Source organism: Melopsittacus undulatus, chromosome 11 (assembly GCF_012275295.1).
Source record: "Melopsittacus undulatus isolate bMelUnd1 chromosome 11, bMelUnd1.mat.Z, whole genome shotgun sequence".
Lineage (NCBI taxonomy): Eukaryota > Metazoa > Chordata > Aves > Psittaciformes > Psittaculidae > Melopsittacus > Melopsittacus undulatus.
Genome location: NC_047537.1, coordinates 23,460,977 through 23,476,018, shown reverse-complemented (window position 1 = coordinate 23,476,018; position 15,042 = coordinate 23,460,977).

The window sequence follows — 15,042 nt, the reverse complement described above, 5'->3', positions numbered from 1 at the left end:
CAACCCTTGCAATCTGGGGAGGAGATCTTGTGAGCAAAGGTGCTTGCAGGGTCTGGCCATGCCCAGTAATTACAGGGTCTGTTTGCTCCCTTGGCAGCTCCAGTGGGAGCGTGGGGCTGCAGGGGATGTTCTACAGCACTCGGCTCAGTTTATGGGACTTCTTGAATTTCACCCAAGCCTTTTTCTTCCCCTTCTTGCCTCAGTTTTTATTTTTTCCCCTCTTTTTCTCCCCTTTCTTTGCTGTGAAACCAAATTTCAGCTCTGAGCCACCAAAAACAGTCCTGCCTCTTAAACCTCAGCCTTGCTCTGGTGCTAGAATAAACACAGGGAACTGCTGCTCGCATGAAGCAGTGCTCAGCTGCTCTGTAAAGAGAATAGGAGAGGTGGCTCTGAGGGTTTTAGGTGCCTTAAAGGTAGGAACGTGTCTGCAGAGGGACGTGTGTCCAGGTGCAGGGATGCTGAGCCCGCAGGTACCCTCAGATGTTTGCTTTGCTCACCCCATCGCTGATGCAGCTCACAGAATTGGGGTAGTTTGGGGTGTTTTAATGAGTTTAATATACTTTAGCACACCAGCAGCTTTTAGCCCCATTCATGCCAGCTCCAGGTTATGGGTCTTGGTGCCTGTGTGCACCCTTTACATGCCAAGGCTGCGGTGAGCTGCTGCCAGTGCACTGTGCCAGTGGCAATGAGCTGTGGGGAGGTGAGGTCTGCATTGCACTGTGGAGGGGCAGTAAATCCATGTTTTGGCTTGTGGAAGAGGTGGGGATGTTCCTGCAGTCTGCAGCATCTCAAAGGGCTGTTTTCCTTCCTAATGCACCTCCAAAGATTCCTGCCCAGAGCTGCTCATTGCCCTCTAATGCTGGGGAGGGAGGGATGTGCTGTTCGGTGTTGGCAAAGTGGATGTGGCCTTGGAATGTAGACCTGGTGTGGGAGAGAAGGAGCTTCTGTCACCTGGGCTGCTCCTGCTGGAGGCAGGGATGTGCCTGCATGGCCAGAGTGGGAGCTTGGTGGGAATCCCCCATTGTGGTGATGTGGGGACAGCAGGCAAGCTGGGAGGATGCAGCAACCAAGGAAAGGCAAAAGCTTTGGAAAGCTTTAATGGTGTGCTTGGGCCAGGACACCAGGAACAGGAGAGGGCAAACAGGTGAGGGTGTTTGGGATGGAGTTCTCCCTGGGTGTAAATCACTTGGGAGTGTGGATTTGGGATGTGCCTCCCACATCATCCCGCACACCAGCCTGCTGCTGCTGAGAGGGTTTAGTATCCAGCCTGCAGATGCCAGGTAAGCTCTGCTCCTCCATAAAACCAGGCAGGGGTAGGAAAACACAGCCCTGCCATGGCCATCTGCTCCAGCAAAGGGAGGGTGAATGCAGGTGGGGTGGGCAGAGCTGTTCCTTCCCTCTGCCCCAGCCAGGCCCCCTTCCCATCAGTGCTGCCACAGGGAGCTTCATCCCACTGAGCAGGATATGAGGGCAGGAGACATCGCTTCCCGGTCACAGGAGAGTGTTTCCCAGGCTTCTTCTAGTGTGGAAGGCATGGAACTGGATGAGCTTTAAGGTCCCTTCCAACCCAAACCATTCTATGTGTGGCCCTGCACGCTGTGAGCATCCCCAGCATGCAGGGCATCCTCTCCAGATGTTGCACTGTGGTTTATGAGGAGTGATAGCTTCAGCTTAGCCCATTTCCTCAAGGGGAATGGCTTGGGACAAAGCCCTTTGGCTGTGGGGCAGCTGCCCTCATGCTCTGCAGGGCTCATTGCTTTACCCCCAATGAGCACGAAGGGGCTCAGTGCAGAGTGCGGGGGGTACCGGCTGCGAGCGCTGCACCGGCAGCATGGGAGCAGGTTTGGACACGCAGATGTGTGGTTGGGCGAGGGAGGAGTGCAGATGTTCCTGGAATTCCCAAGCCGGATACAAAGCAGTGAACAGGATGCGTCGGGTGGGAGCTTGCCAAGAGCTTGACATAAGGAGAGGATCGTTTTCTGCCCTTCCGATGGCTGCGTGGGGCTGGGAGAGCCCCTGGAGCATCACTGCCTGTTGTAGGATGCACCCTCAGCACCCAGCAGTGCTCACAGGCGTTGCACTGGGCTCATTCTGCTCTCGTGTTCATGTGCAGCTTCTCTTGGTTTTCATGCTGATCCTCCAGGAATATAAGTTGTGCTCATGGAAGCTAAGTCAATCTTAGGGAGAGATTTTAACAGTCCTAAGGGACTCATAATAAATCATTAGGGAGGCTGTAATAGCTCAGGGGAGACCTTGTAACAGACTTCCAATACCTAAAGGGGTTGACAAGAAAGCTGGAGGGAGGCTGTTGACAAGGGCCTGTTGTTGTTATTGACAGTTGTCAGCGTTCTGTCGGGTTGTCTTCTTGTGGACCCTCATTTTTGCTATGGTTCCTACATCACCCTGCTGAGTGAAGCAGAGTGCCTGGATGTGTGTGTCTTTCTGCTGTGATTTCCATGGTTTCTGCTTGGGATATCTGTGCTGTCGAGGTGTGTGGCTGATTCCAGCCGGTCAGCTGGGTCCCTGGAGGTGATGCTCTGGCTCCATGTCATCCCTGCTCATGTGGGGCCAGGAGTTAGGAGGCATATATGGAAAGCAAAGTGAAACAAGATGGAAATCCTGGATACTGCAAGAACTTGCTCTGCTGCCCTCCTGGGTGTTGCATTCATGGGCCACTGTGCAAGCCCAGTGTGTGGGTACATGGCTTCAGAAACGTGTTCAGCCCAAGCCTGCGCTTGGGAGAGTTTTCCTTAGGATCTCGGGTATCAGGTCCAGGTCCCTGCCAGGAATTCAACATCTGCACAGCTGATACTTGGCAGGAAAGCTTTACATGCATGTGTGTTCCCTAAGTGAGGAGAGAAAGCGTCTGGATCTGCAGCTCCAGCCCCAGGCTGGGATGGAGTGAGGCTGAGGATCATTAGCCTGAGAGACATGGGGCGGGATGGGATCCTGAGATGATTTGGCTTTCAGGTGTCCTCCTGCCCTGTGAGATGGACTCTCTTCTATGTTCATGCTGTGACCAATGTATTTCAGTGCCTGAAGGTGGCAGATTTTGGTGGACATCACCAGCTCGTGTAGTCTGGGGTAGGGACTAACGGCAATGGGATGTGCCATGTGGGATGGCTGCGGGCCCCCGGGGTGGCACGGGATGCCAGGATCCTGGCAGGCTCTCCCCAGCAGCTGCAGCATCTTTAGGACCCCCCATGCTCCAGCCATGAGGCTGTCGGCCAAAACGGGCTCCTGGGTGTTGCAAACCAGATGTTCAAAACCACAGAGCTGTCCCCTCTGCCCAGAGCAGGAACTGCTCCTTCCCAGAGCATCGGGGCCTGAGACTTCAAATGGGAAGAGCAGCTCCGTCCATTGTTATTGTGGCCTTAAAACCGCCTCTGGCTCCAGCACAGCTGCTCCATGTCCTGCTGCAGGAGGTGGTTCTGCTCCTGCATCCCACGCAGGACTCCCTGGGGTGGGTTTTCTGCTGCTGGCGATGGTTGGGGTGATAAATCCTGCCTGAAACAGAGACAGCAGAACCGGTTGGACAGAGAGTGGAGGGGAGCAGGGGGCACTGGGTGTGTGCTGAGCAGGCTGCTCTTGGTGAGCTCTAGTGAAGTCAATGGGAAGCGCTGCAGTGTGTTGGTAATAGGTGGGTATTGTTCTTGCTGTTGGGACTGAAGCTGGTTGCTTTAGGAGAGCTGTCCTGTGGAATGAGGGTAAAGCAAGGACATCTCACTGGCAGCTCTTCCATAGGGATGACTGTGGTTGAGCAGCACAGGGGGGAGCTGATGGCCCTGCAGCCCCACTCAGCCTTTCTGGGTCTAGGGGATGCTCTGGAGGTGATCACCTCCCTGTGCCTCAGTTTCCCCATTTGTGTGCCATGGACATTGGTGCTGCTGCTTCATAAAGCAGCGAGAGGAGATGTGGGTTTATCCCTTCCCCAAGTGAAAACTGGGGAATTCAGTGCCAGTGAAGGAAGGTGCGAAGCTAAATCACCCAAACTAAACTGAACTGGATGTTTTGGAAGGAAGCAAATCCCCCTCATCCTGGCTGGTGGTACCTCCCTCGCCAGCCTGGTGCAGGGATGTCTCAGCACATCAGTGGTGGTTGTTTATTATCATTGTAGCTGTAGGGGACACGAGTGCTTTCATTGCCCCAAGTCCATCCCTCCTGGAGCCTGTGGATGTGGGTAGCTCAGTCCCAAACACACAGGAGCCTCTTGGTCCATGAAGCTGCAGCTCCCTGAATGGGGACCCCGCTGTCCCCAGGGCATCCTGCCTGCTGTGGGGTGTCAGAAGTGTTTGGTCCATCCCTCCTTTCCTGGAGAGGTGGAATGAAGGGACACTGTTGTCTTTGTCTCCTTGGACTTGAGATGTGAACAGAGGATTGTACCATCCAGGAGAAACCCTCTTCCCCTTGCCCGAGCCGCAGGGAGCTCATGGGCTCGTGACTTGGATGCTGCACTGAGGCTTGTGGGTTTTCCTGCCTTCCCTCTCCTCCTCTTCCAGCATCTCTCTATGCTGCGGGGCTCGTATTCTGGGACAACCCCAAGAACACTGAGTGTGCTTTGAGCGATGCCCCTGGGGTGGACCCGGCTGCAGAGGGATGGTGGTGGGCAGGGAACTGTGCCTGCCCTGTTCCCAGTGCTTGTTTGAAGGTTTCTGTGGTCTGCACTAAGGCTGCCCACAAGGGCCTGAGGGTGGCTGGGGTGAGATCATCTGGTTGCTTAGTTAGGGACCACCAGCGCAGTGCTGAGCACCTCAGGGATGGAGCTGGGGCCACCTTTGGCTATGGCAAAGACAAATAGTGAGGAAGCCTTTAGGGTGGGGAGCTGGGCTGGGCATTTCTGGGGTGCTGGGAGCCAATGCAGAGGGAAATGCTTTTGATGTATTTCAGTGGGGTGGCACATAAAAGGTGTGCAGTGGTCACTAAATGGGGGACCTGGAGCCCTGGGAGGCCCCCAGAGCTCTGCGGGGTGTTTGGTGTTTGGACAGAGCAGCATGTATTCCTTCTGCTGCTCCCTTCATCTTTAAATACCACCCCACAGATTTCAAGGAAAAAATAAATGCCCTTAAAATGGCATCATTTTGTGGTGCTTCAGGGCTATTTATACCTTTATTGCTCCCAGGATTTTTATATAATCTCCTTTTTCATGCACACATCAGTGTGTAACTAACCCAGGCAGCATCTTCAGAAAGCAGTTTTATAGCTGGATTTAGGGCAGTGGCACACGGTGCTTGAGATCCCAGACACCACCAGGCTCTTCACTGCACTCCCTCTGCCAGCTTGGGGTTGATCTCGAGCTTTTCACCCTGTTTGGAGCTAATCCATGCTCCTGTTTTCCAGGCTGTGGGCTCTGACATTGGCTGGGAGAGTTTCTCTCCTGGAAGTCCTCAATGTCCAGGACTGAGGAAATGGGTTTCTCCATAGTGAAATGTCCTGAAAGCTGGAGCATGGAGGGAACCAGACTGACTCAACACAAAGCAGGCTTTGAGGACAGAAGGTGGGTTTGGTATTGCCCAGCCTGGTCCTTTCCATAGCTCTGGCTGCTCCAATTGCTGCTGGCAACCTCACCTCTGCCATTCCCTGTGGAAAATGAACCAAATCTCTCGACTTCCGATTGAAACATCGGATGTGAGATAAGCACTTACTGGAAGGCTCCTGTTGCCAAATAGCCTGGAGACCATTTCCTTCCTCCTCGTCTCAGCGAGACCATCCAGGTGTTCACTGCTCACAGGGATGCTGTACTCTGCACGTTCTGGTCTGACATGAGGCTTTCACCCTCATCACTATAATAACTGCCTTAAACAATGAGCAAACTGCTGGCTTGTATCAAGTGTCTTCTAGCAGCTTCCATGCCTCCTCCTCACGCTGTGATGGGGGCAGCTGATGTTTCTGGATGCTGCAGGAGAAAAGGGAATAAACCAGTGGGTTCTCTGAGGCCAAACCTTCTTGTGAGGATTGATTCTGAAGCATGACCCTTGCTGGACCAGCAGCTTGAGCCACACTAGTGGTCACATTGATGCTTTGATGCTCCTCTTCTACCTGCATCCTTATAGCTGTGCTATAGGATGCACATCATCCTATAGCTTATATGCTATAACAGATGCCTGTTCATGGCAGAGGGGGCCAAGTGTGAGCTCCAGTGCTCACCTCCCCTACAGATGCGCTCAGACCCAGTGCTCTTGTGGTGGATACTTCTTCACTCCCAGCCACAAACCATCCCTTGTAGCTTCACTGCAAGGCTGATGCCAGTTCACTGGCAGCACATGCATGGGGAGGTGATGGGGACGTGGGGCTGCTGCAGGGTGAGGTGGGCAGAGCCCAGCCTGCCTGTTGCTGTTTAATACCTGTGGTCCAAGAGCAAATGGAGCAGGTCCCAGCTATGGTGTGTTTGTCTTGGAGGTGAGATCTGGAGTGCCTCTGGTCTGCAGTGCCGGGAAGAGAGGGGTGAGGAGGGAGGGGACCCAGCCCTGGGGGGCACACACCTTTTAACCCTCCAGAACCTACTGGCTGGCTCTAAAGGAAGGGCTGGAAGGCAAAGTGCAGGTAAAGGGAGACAGGGTGGGAAGGGAATAGCTCTGAGAAGGTTGGCACAGTCTGGATTGCACCTGCTTGGGAAGTGTCTTGGGAAGGAATCTTCCCTTGGCTCCTTCTGCAGGCTGAGGGGTTGCTGTGGGGACTGGTGATGCTGAAACCCAGTGTGTTCATTTGGCAAGCACAGGGCTGGTGTGCCTGAAACCTCAGACCTGGTTGTCCCATTGCCTGTGGCTCTTTCTGCAGTTCTTTCTGTGCTCACCCATGTGGCTGGGTCCCACTCTGCCTCTTCCCCTGCATCCCAGCCCTATGCTCAATGTCCAGCATCACTTGTATGTTCTCCAGCAGGAAAAGCAGCTTATTCTGCATGGTTTGGGTGGCTGAGAGCTTCTCAGGCTGCAGCACACCATCCTCCTCCTCCAACCAAGTGTTATGCCTTTAAGGCTGATGCATGGGGCTGGCAGGAGGGAGGGAGAACATTGCTCCATCTCTCCCCCCTCGCTGGGATCCGTTGCAGTAACGTTCCCAAACACTTCATCTCCTGTACAGTGCGTACTACAAGTGCTCCTGCAGTGCTCAGGGCTGTTTTTGCAGTGCTGTTTATATAAGAGATCCTGCATGGTGCCTACATGCTTCTGGCACTTACAAACCCAGGTAGGCTGTGTTTATCCTGGGGCTTGGCCCCAGTTGCAGTCAGCTGGGGCTCAGCCAGCAGCATCGCTAGACTGAGATATATATGCATATATATATTATTTAAAGAAGCCCTGGTTGTTGAGAGGCCAAACCTGCTCACTCTGCTGATGAAAAGCATGGCTTTGAGCAGCTCTGCCCAGTCTGAACTGGTGGTGCCCAGTCTGAACTGGTGGCACCCAGTCTGAACTGGTGGAGCTGTGCCAGTGGGAGCTCGGGGATGCACCAGAGTGGGTTCAGCATCACCAGCATCAGTGAGATGCTTCAAGGGGCCTGGAATGGCTGGAGCTGTTGGGTCTCCCCTTGTCACAGGGGCTGGTGAAGGGGTTGATTTCCAGTGTTCCCCTTTACTTTTGTTGCTTGCAGGCTTTGCAATGTGCTTGTTTTGGCTGCTGTTAATGGCCAGTGGGGTGGGGATCTGTCTCCCACATGGCTGCCAGGTCCATGTCTGGATTTTGGGACAATTGACAGGAGAGACCATAGAGCTGGCAAACAGCTGGAAAACCACAGGGCTGCCCTCATTGCATTGAGTCCTTCCCTGGCCTCAGCAGCCCAACGGGTAGGATGGGTTATCCGGGTTGCATGTGGCTCTCCATCAGGCTGTGTTCTCACCCATCATCCCTAGCCACATAGCCAAAGGTTTCCAGCTCCGAGCACCCTCCTAGCTGCTGGGTCACCCTCTCCTGCAGCTCCTGCATCCACCCTGGGAGGGCAGACCCCCAGGCCTGGGGCTTGGCATCGGGCCGGCTCCGCTCCTGCAGCCCTCGGCTGGGCAGAGCCCTCTTATTTGATCTAAAAGGAAAAATTTAATTAAAGGAGATGGAGATCTCATCCGCTGGGAATTCTCCATGTGGGCACCGTGCCCTGGATCCTGCCCAAGGCAACAGAGGGAGCCAGGGGAGGAGGAGGGCGGTGGGAGGAAGGCCGGGCAGTGCCAGGCTCCTCTCGCCCTCCTGGGCTGCCCAGGGCAGGACCCCCTCCATCCCGAGTGTGTGTGCAGCCTTCCTGCAGGAAACACCCTGGCTCTGGTGGGGAGAGCCTATTAAAAGGGAATAAGGGGATCAATAAATCAAGGCACCTGAAAATGAGAGCAGGGCTTGGGAGAGGGGGGGGGGGGGGGGGTGCTCGTGGCTTTCCCCTCTTCCTCAATTAAAACAAACAAAACCCAAGTGCAGGAGGGGCTGTTGTGGGCCCTGCAGTGCCTGAGCTCCGGGGCTGGTGTTGGTGCTGAGTGCAGGCTCTGCTGTGTGTGCTTAAATGAGCTCTGTAAATTACAGCTGTGATGTGGGGAAGCGTTGAAAAGGGATCAGCTTGGGAAGGGAGAGGGCTGGGGGTGCCCCACAGCCGCTGGGCAGGCTCTGCCTTACAGCCCAGTCAGTGGGGTTTGGGACACAGCAGCAGGATGCTCTTTGAGGGCAGCAGCACTGCCCTGCTTGGGTTTGTTATGGTGTTGGAAAATTGGTGTCTTTTGGCTTTCCCCTCCCTGCTGTGTCCCAGGGCACATGATGCTCATGGTGTGAGGGTGCTGAGGCGCTGGCACAGGGTGCCCAGAGCAGCTGTGGCTGCCCCAGCCCTGGCAGTGCTCAAGGCCAGGTTGGACACAGGGGCTTGGAGCAGCTGCTCCAGTGGAAGGGGTTGGGGTTGGAACCGAAGGAGCTTTAAGGTCCCTTCATCCCAACCCAAACCAGTCTGGGATCACAACTATGTTGGAAACTGACTTTGTCCTGGTGGTGGGAGTGGGTGTTTACTGCTCTACTGCTGCCTGGGCTTTAAACTGAATAGCAAGTACCGGGAATAACCGGGAAAGACGTGGAAGTTGTACCAAATCAGTGTCTGCCCTGTGGCTGAGGGCAAGCTGGGGCGGGCTGAACGTGCCCTGGCAACGGGAGCCCCACGGCAGTGCCACTGCCAATGTCCTTCATCCCCATCCACACGGAGCTGCTGCTTCACCCTGTAAACCCCTGAGGTTTGAGACGTGTTCCAGGTGAGCAGCACATCCAGTCCTTCCCGAGCCCTTTGCCCCGGGATGGCACCACGGGGCTGGTTGGAGAAGGAACAAGGAGCTTTTCACTTGGCTGCTTTTTTTCCTGACCTACATTTCTATATTCCTGCTTCAAGTTGAACCAACCTCAGCCAGGAACAGCTTCAACAAATTCCTCACTAATTCTAGGAAACGCTGGGCTGAAAGTACATCTCTGCATGCCCTCTGCTGAGGTCACCCGATGGTGCTGCTCCCTTCCCACTGGGATCCGCTCCTGGGGAATCTGGGAGCCCTCCTGCCCAGCATGGCAGCGTAGAAATCCCATGTTGTGTGTCAGCAGATGGATGTTATCATCTGGGACTACCCATGGGAAATGTGAGGTGGTGTCCTTGGGATGTACCAAGCTTAGATAGTCCCAAATGAAGCTGTGCATGGGTAAGTTTTGCCTGCAGAATGACCTTGGTTTGGGTTGTCAGCACCCTCCCAGGGAACAGCTTCTGCCTCAGAGCTCATCCCAATCTCCCCTTGGGCAGGTTCAAGCCATTCCCCCATCACCCAGAAGGGACAAACCCTCCAACTTCACTCCTTTCCAAGACCACATTTCAGGTGAGGGCAGTGACTGAAGCTTCCCACCCTGCTCAGCACCAGCCCTAATCCTGGCCTGGGGGCCCATCTCACTGCAGGTGAGAGGTAATCTTTGGTGCTGAGGTCCATTGTGGGAATTAACAGTGTTTTGCTGTGCTAATTTACCACCACAGGTTGTGTAATTATCTTTTTATAGGGATGGGTGTGTTGTGGGTATCCTGCTGTGCACGGAGCCAGCCCTGCCTGTGGCTGCCTGCGAGAGATGTTCTGGCATTCCCGGCTTCTGCTCCAGGTTCCCTCTGGGATTTCAGGCAATTACCTGGGGATTATCTTCTGTCACAGATCCCATCCATAGCACAGGGGTGCTGGGGTGCGATGGAACTGGGGATGCTGTGGATGTGGTACTGCAGGAGGAGTGGGGATGGGTCAATGTTGGGTGGCTCCTATGTGAAGGCATCCGGGTTTGAGGGGTGTGGAAGTGTCTTCAGAGCTGCCTGAAGGTGCCAATAGGTTAACCTGGCTCTGTGAGCGGGGTGTGTATTGGTTCTAGGAGTGAAAGCTGAGGGGTTTGGGGTAAGGAATCGCTGGAGCTGTCTCCCATTAGGGACCATATGGAGAGGCCCCGCAAACAAAACTGTTCTTCCATAGCTGATGGAGCCAACGGTGTAGTTATGGTGCTGGTTGGTGTTGGGATGTGGCTGGTCCCATTGGAGTCCCAGTTCCCCTCTGTAGGAGCAGCAGGCCCCCAGCATGCTGGGCTATGTGATGCTGCTGGTGACAGCACTCGGAAGAGGAGGTTCCTGCATTTGGGAAGTGTTCACTGGATCATGCCAGGGCAAGTTTTGCTGCTCTTGGATGAGTCCCCACCAGCGTTGCTGGTGGAAGCCAATAGTTTCCATTGCACTGGGAAAGTGATGCTGGTGGTGATGAGTGATATCGGTTCCTTTGCACTAAGGATGTAAAGAGCATGAGGCTCTGGTTTGAACCTGATGGCACAGGAAGGCTGCTGGCTCTGTAGGGAAGCAGGGGAGCACCCTCCCTCTGCTCAGCTTGCCCTGGGTAACCATGGACCTCATCACCCTGCATGGGTGGCATTTCATATCCTCATTCCTTCATACAGAGAGAAGGGGGAGAAGGGGAGCACAGAGAATTAATCAGCTTAGGGTCAGAACAGGAAAAACATTGGTAATCCCCAGGGATAGAAATCAGCTCAAAGCTGCAAAATAAATGTGCAGCCGGATGGGTTTTCCTCCTTTCCTCCCCAATGGGGCTGGTCTCAGAGGGCAGGAGTGGTGGAAGGGAGATGGAAGCCCTTGTACCTGCACTGGAGATGCCCTGTGGTCATCAGGATGTGGTCTTTGCGCCTGGAGCATCCCCTTCCTCAGGGATGTCCAGGGTTTGTTCCCTCAGTTGGTGTGAGGGGGAAAGCTCTGCAGCTCATTTGGATGAGCCCAGGGATCAGATGGGTCATGAGGGGCTCCCGCTGATGGCAGAAACCACAGGGAGCTGTTGGCTCCTGCTCACCTGCAGTGGGAGGCTGCTGGAGTTAGGGTAGGAGAGGCAGGAGTGCTGGGAGCTGACCAGAGCTGGTGTTCAGGGAGCATGGTTCTGAGCTCAGGCCCATCCATCAGCCTGTCAGAGCAGGATCACCTTGGGGATGCTTTAGTAGAGAAACCAGAGCTGTCCCTGAGCACTGAGCCTGACCGAAACCTGCCCACAGCCTGGAGCCCTTGGGGTCCAGCCCTGACATCCCACTGCGCTTATCGCCTTGGTGCAAAAATGAAGGCGAATGGGACTTTCTTCATTCCTTCCCCTGCCTGTCAGTCTGTGACTGAGGCTTTGAAGGGAGAGTGGCCTTTCCTTGGGGGGAAGGAGGGGGATGAATTGCTAGAAAGAGCCGGAGGAGGAGGGAGCCTGGTCCCACACGCAGAACAGGTTGTAGGATGGGAGCAAGGAGAAAGTTGTCAGAGGTGTTTCTGTTGGGGGGTAAAAGCTCTATTTTTAGTCTCGTTGTAGGGTAAGTGCCTGTGTTAAGGGTGCAGGGGGTTGATCAGGGCTGGTGTTTGAAGAGGGAACCTGTGTTTGTGTCTTGGGCTGCAGGGGATGCTGTGCTGTGTGTACATCCCAGAGCTGAGCTGCTGCGTCTCCCGTGGACCCTCATCCTCTGGGATGCAGCTGGGGTGTGTTGGCAAGCACCATTCCCTTGCATTGACAGGCTGAGAGAGCTGGGCTGGGGCAGCCTGGAGAAGAGAAGGTTCCTTATGGGAAGACCTTGGAGCAGCTCCAGTGCCTAAAGGGGCTGCAGGAAACCTGGAGAGGGGCTTGAGACAAGGGCCTGTAGGGACAGGCCAAGGGGAATGGCTTGAACCTGCCCGAGGGGAGACTGAGCTGAGGCTGCTGCGATGCTGAGATCAGACACGGGTCCCTCCCTGTACCAGCAGCATCCCAACCACACCAGTTTCTCTGGGCTGTGGCATCTTGGAGTGAGCTCTCCCTTTACTTGGGTCATATATCCAGGATTGGGGGTGTTATCTCATAGACTCTGACCCCTCAATGGTGCCGCCCTGAGCATCCCCACTCCCCCTTGGGTGTCAGTGAGCACCCGGCCATGGGGCTGGTTGCAGGGCTGCTCTGTGCATGACTCACAGGGGTTTACAGGGTGGCAGGTCGGTGACTCAGGCAGCTGGTGGTGGAGCTGACAGCACCTGTCTGGGCCAGGGTTATTTATTAACACCTTACCAGCAAGGGCGGCATGGGAACACACTGCTCCTCGCTTCCTCTACTGCCGGAGCTGTAATGACATCTTCGGAGGCTCTCTGGGAATTTGGCACAGCTTTGTGCATTGCAGGCTTCGGTTAGGAAACCAAGATAATCTCTTTGGACTGAAGCTCTGGGAATTAGGCTGGCTCTGGAGCAGAGCCTGGTGGCTTAAGGAGAAGGCTCATTTGCTTTACAGGGGTGTTGGAGGGTTGTGGTTGCACCGAGCTCGGGGGCTCCGCTTTAGCCAGTTTAAAGCCACAGTGAATGAGAGAGGTGCTGCCCCAAAGCTGTGCCTGAGGAGGCTGGGCAGAGAGATGGGGAGAAGCAGTTTGCTGGTGAGCATGAGGCTGGGAACTGCTGGGGGCAGGCTGGGCTCCCCCTTCCCACCCCACTGCTTTCCACTGGATCATTCAGCTCTTTATGGGAACGATCCCTCCTGAGTGCAGTTTTCCCACAGCCCCGGATGCTCCAGCCTCATATGTTCACTCACAGCATGGGGACAGCACAGATGGGGTCGCATGGGGTGGTCACTGCTGGGCTCCTTCCCTCCACCACCTGAGGGCCTCCATAGGACCCTTGGCTGGGCTTTGGTGCCTGCTCTGTAATGTGGCCCTGTGGCATAGTGCTTGTGGGTTATCACCACAGCAGCCCCCCAGCCTGCACTGAGCTGAGCTTCACTGTGCCCGGGGTGCCTGGTGGTCCATGGCAGCTTCCACCGGAGCTGGAGACAGCCGTTTCATATGGGGGATGCTGGATGTCCTGTCACATTCCACACCAGCATGTGGCACATCTCGCAGCCAGTGGAGAGGAGGTATGAGCTGTGCAGACCCCATGGGAGATGGGACATGTGCAAACAGGCAGAGAGTGATGGATGGGTGCTCTCGGCAGCATGGGGATCACAACCAGCCCTGGGGAGCTGCTTGCATGGGGGGGTCCCTATGCAGCTCTGTCTGTGCCCTGCTCAGGAGGACACCATGCGTTGGCAGGCACTGGCTGTGACTCAATGGGTCTGTTTCATCTCTCTCAGATCTTTTGCCCTTTTTTCCCCCTCTTTAATCCACTTGCCTCATTGGCTTTATTTTACAATCCACTGCTGGGTTCACTGAAGAGCGCTTTGGTCATTAGGCACGTTGGGGCATGTGAGTAAACCTGCATCTCCAAACTGCAAATCCCTATAAAGCCAGTATCAAATGGGAGGGATGTGAAGGGGACGGCATGACCCTGCATGTCCCTCTGGCTGCCCCTCGCCTCTGTTCACCACCACCTCCCCATTTGGGATGTTTGAAAGGGATAAACCCAACCATGGTGAGCAAGTCTGAAGCCCCATCCCCTTGCATGTCCTTTAAGGTGTCCAGGTCCCATTCCCCACTGCAGACCTGGACTTTTCCCCCCCTTTATGTGGGTCTGGAGCCAGGCTGAGCGCTGCTGGGGTGGGTGTGCAGGGACGGAGCAATGGGATGCTCACACAGCTGTGCTGGGACCGGTTCTAGCTCTTTAGCTGCATTTTTCTCAATCCATCCCTTCAGAGGGGAAGCGTTTGGGTAGGAAATGTGGAATTGGGGCATGTCTGAGCAGGGCGAGGGGTCTGAGGGAGGGACACTGGGGAGAGGCAGTAGCAGCAGGGAGGTATGAGCACTGAGCGCTGCCAGAATCGTTTCCCTGCCTCTTGGTTTCCTTTCCTGTTTGGCTTTGCTGCCCACACAGTTTGTGCTCAGGCTGTCTGCAGACGCGATGCTCCCACCCTCCGCAGCCAAAAGTCCTGTTTCTGTTCCTGCTCTTTGCTCCTTGCAAGCGTGTGTTGGGGGGACGGGGCAGGAGGCAGATCCCCATCTCCAAATGCATCATTCCCGCTGCAAACACAGTGCCTCCTCCTCTGTTTGCTCTGGATGGATGCACTTTCCTTCCCTGCTGCTGCTGAGTGTGGAGGCAGCTTGTGCCCTTATTCTGCCTCCCCCCTGCTCTCCCTGGACCTTGCAGTGAGCTCATGTTGAGAACAACAGCAGTGTGGGGTCTGGTGGCCAGGAGACACCGGTGGCCTCAGGGCTCGCGGTGTGTGGCCTGGCTGTGCTGCTGCTCATCCTCCTGCAGCCGCAGTGGTCCAGGGCGCAGGGAAGCAGATGATGCTTCACTGGGGAGTATGGGCTTTGTGGGAGGCGGCGGCCTGGGGAAACATAAACTGCACCTGAGATGGTATTCTCGGTGTAGGTTTAGTGCTGAGGGATGTGCAGGTAGTGGGGAGGAAGGAAGTTTGTCTTGAGTGGGGTTTGTTCAGGTCACAAGGGTCCAGGGAGGATGGACCTTCATTGGGAGCATCTCTCGTTCAAATCAAAGCTCTCTGTTGTATGGTGTAGGGTTGTTGTGGGACACCCGCACAGCATTGAAACTGCCATTTCCCCACCTGAAGTGTGACGATGACCCTAACGCATGCAGGAAGGACATGGTAATGTCCCCAGTGCAGGCAGGAGGACATCCTGCAGCAGCCACCCTGGCTGGATGTA